General features: G+C 40.6%; 1 protein-coding gene and 1 long non-coding RNA gene across 4 annotated transcripts in view; both read right to left on the bottom strand.

The window, feature by feature from the left end:
• Positions 1–8432, bottom strand: part of CHCHD6 (coiled-coil-helix-coiled-coil-helix domain containing 6) — a 115347-nt gene that overhangs the window by 65011 nt on the left and 41904 nt on the right. The gene's annotated exons all lie outside the window — the stretch shown is intronic.
• LOC146600464 (uncharacterized) lies at positions 4954–5988 on the bottom strand. Its single transcript, XR_014898094.1, has 3 exons — positions 5896–5988; positions 5675–5755; positions 4954–5172 (listed from the first exon to the last, which is right to left on the bottom strand). It is a non-coding gene; the product is annotated as an uncharacterized LOC146600464 (long non-coding RNA).

Raw genomic sequence — 8432 nt, forward strand, 5'->3', positions numbered from 1 at the left:
GTATCTAGAACAAAATCCTCTCTTCAAGCAAATACTCAAACGTATAACCTCAATCTGTCCTATTTTCAATTTGCGAGTACAAATTCTTTATTCCTACCAGGCCACCCTTTGCCTATCACAGGAACTGACAGGAAGGATGCTTTTTTAAATTATTATTTATTTATTTATTTATTATTCTTGCTGCAACAAACCATTGCATCTAACTGAAGGAAGAGTTATCATCTCCATGGCTCACAAATGAATGATTAGCCACCAGCAAGTAATGGCTTTTTGCTGCTCCTAACAGAAGATGCATCTGGARGAATGACCTAAAAACGCAGAAGGCCTCATATACCACTTAATCCCCTGATCTTCCAAAGGTAATTTGGTGGTAGACAACTGTGTTATGAAAACTGAAGTTAAAAATAAGGACTCCAGAGAACAGCTGAAAGTTCTCAACTCGTTTACATGTTCAGACAGGCCCACAATAGAACATTTTTGTATACCCAGATGAGTACCCTCCCTTTCAAAAAAAAAAAAAAAACACAGTCCAGCCAACTCACAGTTTGCTACACATCATGAAAAATTAGATGATTTCTGTACACTGTCCAATTCATCATAAGACATCTCTAGGGGGAAAAAAATCCAGGTGCTCCTGGAGTGACCCAGACATGCAAGCTCACAGCAACACTGTAGGCTTAAAATTATATAAGCAAAAAAATGTGGATTTTTATTCAGAATAGTGAGGGGGAAGGGAGAGACAGATTTAAGCCTTTCCTCTTGTGAAAAGACTTGAAGTACAATAATTGGGATGGAAAAGCTAGTTCTGCTCTTAAAATAACCTAGTTATTACAAGTCTTCTCAAATCAGAGGCTTAGACTTTTATCTCATTGCCTGCACACATTGCTCCCATCTCTTGCTCCTCTGTTGCCCCTTAGAGACCGACCCAGATTASGTGGCCAGCTCTGTTGTATCCGGCTCTGTGGCCTTCCCCTGTTGCCGCTCTCGCCTGCGGCGCTGCCCCGGGTGCAAGCACCCTGCGCGGTCCTATGGGCCACCGCTGGCAGTGCTCCGCCAGGGCTCACCTCCAACCAGCTCTTGTTTATGGTAGGACAAGAGGCTCCAGAGGGCCACCGCAACTGTGCGGCACTCCAAGCAGTCTCTGCTGTGCCTGTGCGTGCATGTGTATATGTATGCACGCACACACACACACACACACACACACACACTTTCACTCAGATTGTGTTAGTTGATGGCTACAGCACTGGTGAGTACATAATACAGGACAAAACTCTTCTCAGCATTTATCAGGGTTGGACTCCACAGAAAGCAGCCAATTTTAGCACCCAAGATGTATGTTCACCAGACTTATATAAAAAGAAAAAAAAATCTACAACACAAATTAGTCATTTCATATTTACTTACAATGTGGCTAGAGTAAATGGGCAAGTCAGGAAATATTGATTAGAGTCAAGGTGTTCAGTGGTAAACCAAGATAGGAATCATTTTTGGCATAGCAAAACATGTAGCCAAACAACCAGCTAACCCAGAAAAAACAAGCAAWCAAAAAGATCCGCTAGACATAATCCCGGGATCGGCAGATTTTGCCACAGGTGAAACAAGTATCATTTGCAGTCAAGACCTCACAGTGGGCCCAACAGTGCACACATATTTAAGAACATTAAAACACATTCTTTACAAGCTACTTCTGAGTCATTCTGGTCTCTTGGGAACATGCATTATATGTTCAAGAAATTGCAATAGTGCTTATTTATATGTTTCTATAAAATGACTGGTGGATGGGGAAAAACCTTCAGGAAGTAGCCCTGGGCTGTCATGAAACACTTATTTACCACACCCACACTAAACTACTTCTATTAAAAACCCACACATACTTAACCACTTCAGCCACTAAAAAGGCAGAGTAGTCACTTCAAGTTTGGTCTCTGAACTACTTATCTTCAGCACAAATTTGAGATGTTCTGTGAAGTCAGTACAATTTACAGAGTAATTCTAAGCCGTATTTTTCATAAACATGACAACAGCACGTTCTATAAGGACAGAGCTGGAATTTTAAGGGCCTTTTAAAATAGGCGTAGGTCTTAATTCTATTTTTAAGTCATAACATTGATGCTTTTTTCCTTGCCACATGCAGAAGGAATGCTGCAGGCTAAACAGAAATCTCAGACTCCCCAAAGGCAGGGTCTTAGCAAAGTAGAGTCCAGACACACACGGAAGTTTTGTCTACCTAAAACAATTTGCAGGATCTGGAATATCCTAAGACGAGAGCAAGTTTCAGTCATCCAAATCCCAGCAGATGGACAGACTCCAGTCTAAGGTCTGGAACATATTTAATCAATTCACTCTGCTAACTCTCTACAGTTTCATAAAATAGCCAATACTGCAATAACAGGACCAAAAATTAATTGTACACTGGTTGGCCAATTACCTGGAAATAACAGGCAGCAAGGCAGTGTAGCTGATGTTAAAATACAATAACACTACAGTAATACAGGTGAGGCTGAGAGTGCGCATGTATATGTGCACCGCACTCCATTAGAAAAGTAGCACTGTTTTTACCAGTAACAGTGCTACCTGTATATATACACATTTATAAATACCATCCAGTTTATAAACARGCATATAAAGAGCACAAGAAGGGAGAAAAGTCTGAACTGTTAGGCAATCAGAAAATAACACAATGAAATCAAGGAGAAAAAATTAGGCTGAATTTAAGAAAAGTGGGAGGATAAGTTAGAAATATTGGATAATAAAAAAAGCTTTTAAAAGAAAAAAAGAAGCATCCTTCGTTTCACTCTCTTCAAACTAGACTGGACAAATATTCTCATTTGCTGCTCTAACAGAGACAGACAGGATCACATTCTAGGTCTTTTTGTTCTGCCTTTAACAAGTCTTCATAGTGATACACTGATGAGGCCAGATACCAGATTGCTATCTAAATTCAGCTTCTAAATTCAGTGCTAAGACTCTAAGTTCAAACCACACATTGCCACATTTATTTCACAAGTCGAGCCTGGGGATGGATTCCTCCAAGATGTAGCAGCCCATAAGCATCGTTTTTTTYCCCCCTGCAAAGGTACTCTAAATGCCAGGAAAACAAAATCCCCGCAAGGCTCTGACAGCTCACCCTTCAGCAYGCAGACTGCAAATACTTCCCCATGCTAATCGTGCGGACTGAAAAGGAAGCAAACGCTCAGCCGCTGTTCGCATAGACGCTCCTTGTAATTTGAGGTAATGTACTGTACATCAGCCAACACATACCAAGAGGGAACACACACTGCGGGGAAGGCAGAGAGGCAGCGCTGACATCCAGCACATTTTATTTATCCTATTACAAATGTTCTTCGAGTTCATCAAATTACAAACCAATTTACCTGGTCTCTGAAAGCTGGTGTACTGAGCTATATTAGCTACTCAACTTTACAAGCTCTCAGTAAAACAACCATTAAACAGGCGAATTGAGCACAGGGTACGGAAATTTAGTTTGCGAGGCGGCCAACRGCGACGACACAGGAACCGCTCCCCGCGCAGGCAGGCGCTTCCCGGAAAGCCTTAGAAAAACTGCCTTTTCCGGATGCTGCTCAGCCCTTCTCCGATGGATACTAATGGGAAGAAGAAATAAGGGAGGCAGGATTCCTTCCTCCTTCCTGCCCCTTGCTCCAGCATGACATTTAACATCTGTGAATAGCTGAAAGGAGGAAGAGGAGGTCAGAGCTGTTTCAGATGACTATTTCAGGTTTGTTCCTTTTTCAATTTCGTTCCTGTTCAGAAATTTAATTCTCWCACAGGGCTAAAACTTCAGTTCTCAAAATATCCAGAGGCTGCGCCCTGACCAACTCCTAGAGCCACCGCTGCCTGAAGGGGAACGTCCGCGCAGAGCCGGACAGAAGCGATCTGGATGATTAGGGAGAATCTTATCAGCCTGTTACAGAAAACTATACTGGAGATTCTTCTTCTTGCGTTCAAAAGATTAAATCAGCAGTTTGATGAACTGGTGCTTCATTACATTGCTCCACCGGCCTGAAAGGCAAACTGCTTTTTTGGATCTTAGCTGCTACAGATTCACATACAGCAATGCTCCTCCCTTCTGTGGGAAGGACGGCTGGAGAGGCATGGGGGGAAAGAAGAGAATTCAGCAAATTAGGTGAGGGGGAAAAAATGAAATTGTATGGAATATTGTAAGGCCCAGTCACAAAGACTGGGACAAGAAATACTCCAGGAAGGAAAATACATTTTTTTTAAGCACAAAACTTAGTTTCGCATTGGCTGTTCTTCCTCCGAGCATCCCAAAGCACTCTGCAGAGCAGTAAGTTAGTGACTGGCAGCACCGTGGCTGGAGGCAAACAAAGCCGCCATCACACACACAGCAATAGCTCACACGCAGCCCTGAGACATTACAGGCCATTTTATTGGGAAAATAAATGGTGTCACTGACACCTGCCAAGACATATCAACTCATTTGGAAAAGGGCACTGAATCTTTAACTCCCACTGAGAGGGCAGAGGGAGCAGTTTAAAACTAACACCTCGACACAGCTTTCGTTTCGAGCGCGAGGTGAGCACTCTTCAGGTCTCATGGCCACCAACGCCGTGGGACCCCAAGCCAGGGAACCGGCTCGTTTTTGTCAGCAGAAGTCGCTTTCAACCCTTGTCAAAGGACATCAGTTTGTTCAACCCTGCAGAATGTGCTGAAAAATTATCATGAACATCCAATGAGAACATTTAATATTTTAAATATTTTTTTCTAGTGTACCCTTACTTTCTCTGTAAAGATATTTATTGAGATCAGTTAATGCTGAAAAGCAAAGAAATGACACGGGATTCAAATGGAGGGGTGACTTTGGTGCACTCCAAGTGGGAGACTGCTCCAGGAACAAGGATCAAGATCAATAAGAATAATAAATAAAAATAAATTCACCTTTCTCCCATTCTTTACATACCACAAATGCTTTACAAACATCAATTAAATGGTAAATGCAAGGGCAAAGGAGATTAAATTAAACAAACTAAACAAGGTGAATGCCACACACAGAATTACAAGATTTGTGAAGCTAAGCTGAGAAAAAGGTGCAGTCAATCTTATTAATAAGAAATGGTATTTGTTTAATGCATTCCTTTCCCACTTGCAGAAATACAGCGCAGCTTATGAATATCTCTTCTGCTCCTTACTGTTCTGAAAAACCACAAGCAGAAAACATTGCATATTAATGTACCCACCGCTCACAGTAGTCCGTAGCCACCTAATAAAAGATAACGTGGGAGCTGGAGCTTAGGAAAATCCAAGCAAAGAAAAGAATCAATCTGTAGCAAGGTGTTTCACTTCATCTGCCAAGATTACCTTCAGCCTCTCTCTGCTGCTTGACACTACTCCAAAGAGCTATCTGTGTTTTGCTATACTGTAGCACTGCCCTTAACATTTGTCAGGTTAGATCAAAAAAAAAAAAAAAATAGGTCAAATAGCAGAAGGAATCAAGAAAATATTTACTTGGGAGAAAGTGTACAACTAATATGCTAAGTGAAATCCACTGGCATCTGAAGGAATCCAGGAGAGATTGCATTTCTTTCTTATTATACTTTGGCAAGGATGTTTCTGCTATTTGGAGAAGGTAGGATAATACATATACAGAATACAACTACTTAATATATACTGTTCAGTACTAGGATTTATATGTTACCTATTTATACCAAGCATCAGCTTAAGCTTTTCAAATTGGGTGTTTTTTTCTGTTTTTTCACAGAATCTCAGGCCCAGCTACCTACCCAGAAAAATAGAGTACAAAACCTGCTTAACATCAGTTGAGTCAAGACCTATTTTTTTTTTTTTTTTTTTGGGGGGGGGGGGGGGTGGAGGGAACCCCTCCACACACAGAATTACATGAATAAGATGCAAAATTACTTGAATTAGCCTCAGGCTCATCAATGCACTGCTTCTAATTCAACAAGTAGAGGTCTCAAACTGGATTCTGTACTGGAAATCAGTCACATCAGGAACACAAGCCTGGAAGGGAACATCTGTATCATCAATTCCAAACTCTTGCAATTACACATAGTCATGGAAGAAATTGACAGTTCAGAGGACCTATTCCCTGTAATTTTCTGATTACTAAAATACTACTTAAACATCCCAAAACAAAAGACTTGTAAGCAACCTGGGAAACCAAAACCCCCGCCCAACATAATGAACAACTAGAGGAAGTAGGGAAGATGAGGGACATCACTAGCATCCTGATTCACTGCAAGGAATTTTTTTGATCAAATTTAATTTGAAAAAATAAGAAGTCCATAAAATACACACTACACCGTAGGCAGAACAAAACTTAATACTCGTACACACAGACACACGTTCTGACAATCTAATATGGAGGATGGGGTGGTGGAAGAATACCTCCCAAGAACAAATCATATGGGTTAATCCCAGCATGACTACTTCATCCATTCAAATCTCCACTCAAAAAATCTGAATACTGCTAGAAGCAGCAGTGTATGACATTTGCTCATTAGAAGTCAGAAGTGCAAATCAAGTGTCAGGTGTTATTAGGAAAGAAACAGAGAACCAGATGACGATTCTCACACAGCTGCTGTGTAAATCCTTGGCTCACCCAAATCCTGAACATAGTTTGTGCAATTCTGGTTCCCACCTCTCAAAGAGGATTGACTAGATGCGGAAAGTTTCAAAGAACACCAACAAGGATGATCTAAGTACAGTAAGTGAACAAGGACCTTTCAGCCTAGAAAGAGATGACAGTGGGAGATACAACAGATCTACAAAGCTGTAAGAGGCACGAAGGGAAACAGGGGCTTACCTGTCACTTCCTCTTCATGAGGATCTCGATCATCAAATGAAATTAACAGGAATCTGGTTCAAAACATGCGGAAGGACAAGTTTGTTCMCACACAACCTATAGTTAAGGTACGGAAATGTTTGCTACAAACTGAGTTCAAGGGAAAGCTGGACAGTCTGATGGAGAAGAAACCCATTCAGGATTAGTAAACACACAAACATCTCAGGAAGTATCTGAACCACAAGTGCCAGAGGCTGAGAAAGAACTTGCAACACATATCACATGCACTCACCCTGTTCTTGCAGTCATCCCTGGGCATCCACTTTTGGTCACAGTCAGGAGTAATGTATTGAACTAGATGCATCTCTGGTGTGACCAAGCATGGCTGCCCTCAGTCTTATGTCCTCTAATGCTTTTAATAAAAAAAAAAAAAAAAAAAAAAAAAAAAAAAAAAAAAGGAAAAGCCAAGTTATCCACGTGGTGGACGAGTGAAGGAAGAGCAGAAGCGTGTCTTTCTTTAATGTACAAATAATGAATATTTCTGCTGAAACGCTGAAAATTTTTATAATACATGTCCTTCGCCATGAAAATATTAATAGAAGAGAGTGCTAGAGAAACTGAATTTAAGATCTATTTGAAACAAGGCATACCCATAGCTCACTTCATGCAAAACTGAAGGCAAAATGCTTTTAGCATTTTTATAGCTTTACTGTTTCACAACACTTTGCCCTCCCATTATAAGCTATTCCATCTTACAGATGGAATAACTGAGATAGATGGGCTAAGTAATTGTTTCAAACTCCCAAAAGAGAAACAGCTATTAGAAAATGAGAAGTTTTCTGCTTCCACTTGTGTGCTCTGTCCAGTAGATTACAGCACTCTTTYAGAGATTACAAAATAAAGGGATAATGTATTCACACAATCTGCTGCATGCAAGGAAACTACCGAGTTCAATGTGGTCAATACATCTCAAAGACAGAGCAGCAAGGGGAAAAGGGCCCAAATACAAACAAGTAAAATGAGAAACCTGTAAAAATCATTCACACAAGCAAGAGGCTGAGAGGGTGAGGGCTGCTTAGCTTAATGGCAAGATTAAAGAAGGAACAGAGCAGAAGCCTACAGCTAACCTATAACAAACAGAATTCCTTTATCCCTTTCACATACAAGACACTAAATGAAAATAAATATTTGAAAGTGGTAACAAAAAACAGATACGTTATACAGTTAACCTGTGGAACCCAATGCCACATGATACTGATTCAAAGAGCTAAGTAGAATTCAAAAAATGGCTGTGACATTTAGACGGATGATGAAAGTAACCCAAGTTTCATGACAGTGAATAAAAACACTGAAGGAAGATAAACTCTCACACAGGAAGGCACGTGTCAGCCTTTAACTGATAACTCTTAGGAAGACACTTTTCAAGGCTGTTCTCTGAAAGTTTCTTTTTTTTCCCCTCTCATCTTCCTTTGAAGTCTTTGAAAACTGACCACTTTCAGAATAGACAGGACAGTCTCCATGTTTGATCCCATGAAGCAACTACTATGTTCTAAGAGCTACAATCCTCAGATAAAACACAATTATTCTTAGCACCCTACCAGGAAGGTACTTAGCTCTCTACATCAACAGTTTAATAGAAAAAAAGAAAAAA

Source organism: Rhea americana, unplaced genomic scaffold, assembly GCF_003343005.1.
Source record: "Rhea americana isolate MKP2758 unplaced genomic scaffold, rheAme1 scaffold_120, whole genome shotgun sequence".
NCBI lineage: Eukaryota > Metazoa > Chordata > Aves > Rheiformes > Rheidae > Rhea > Rhea americana.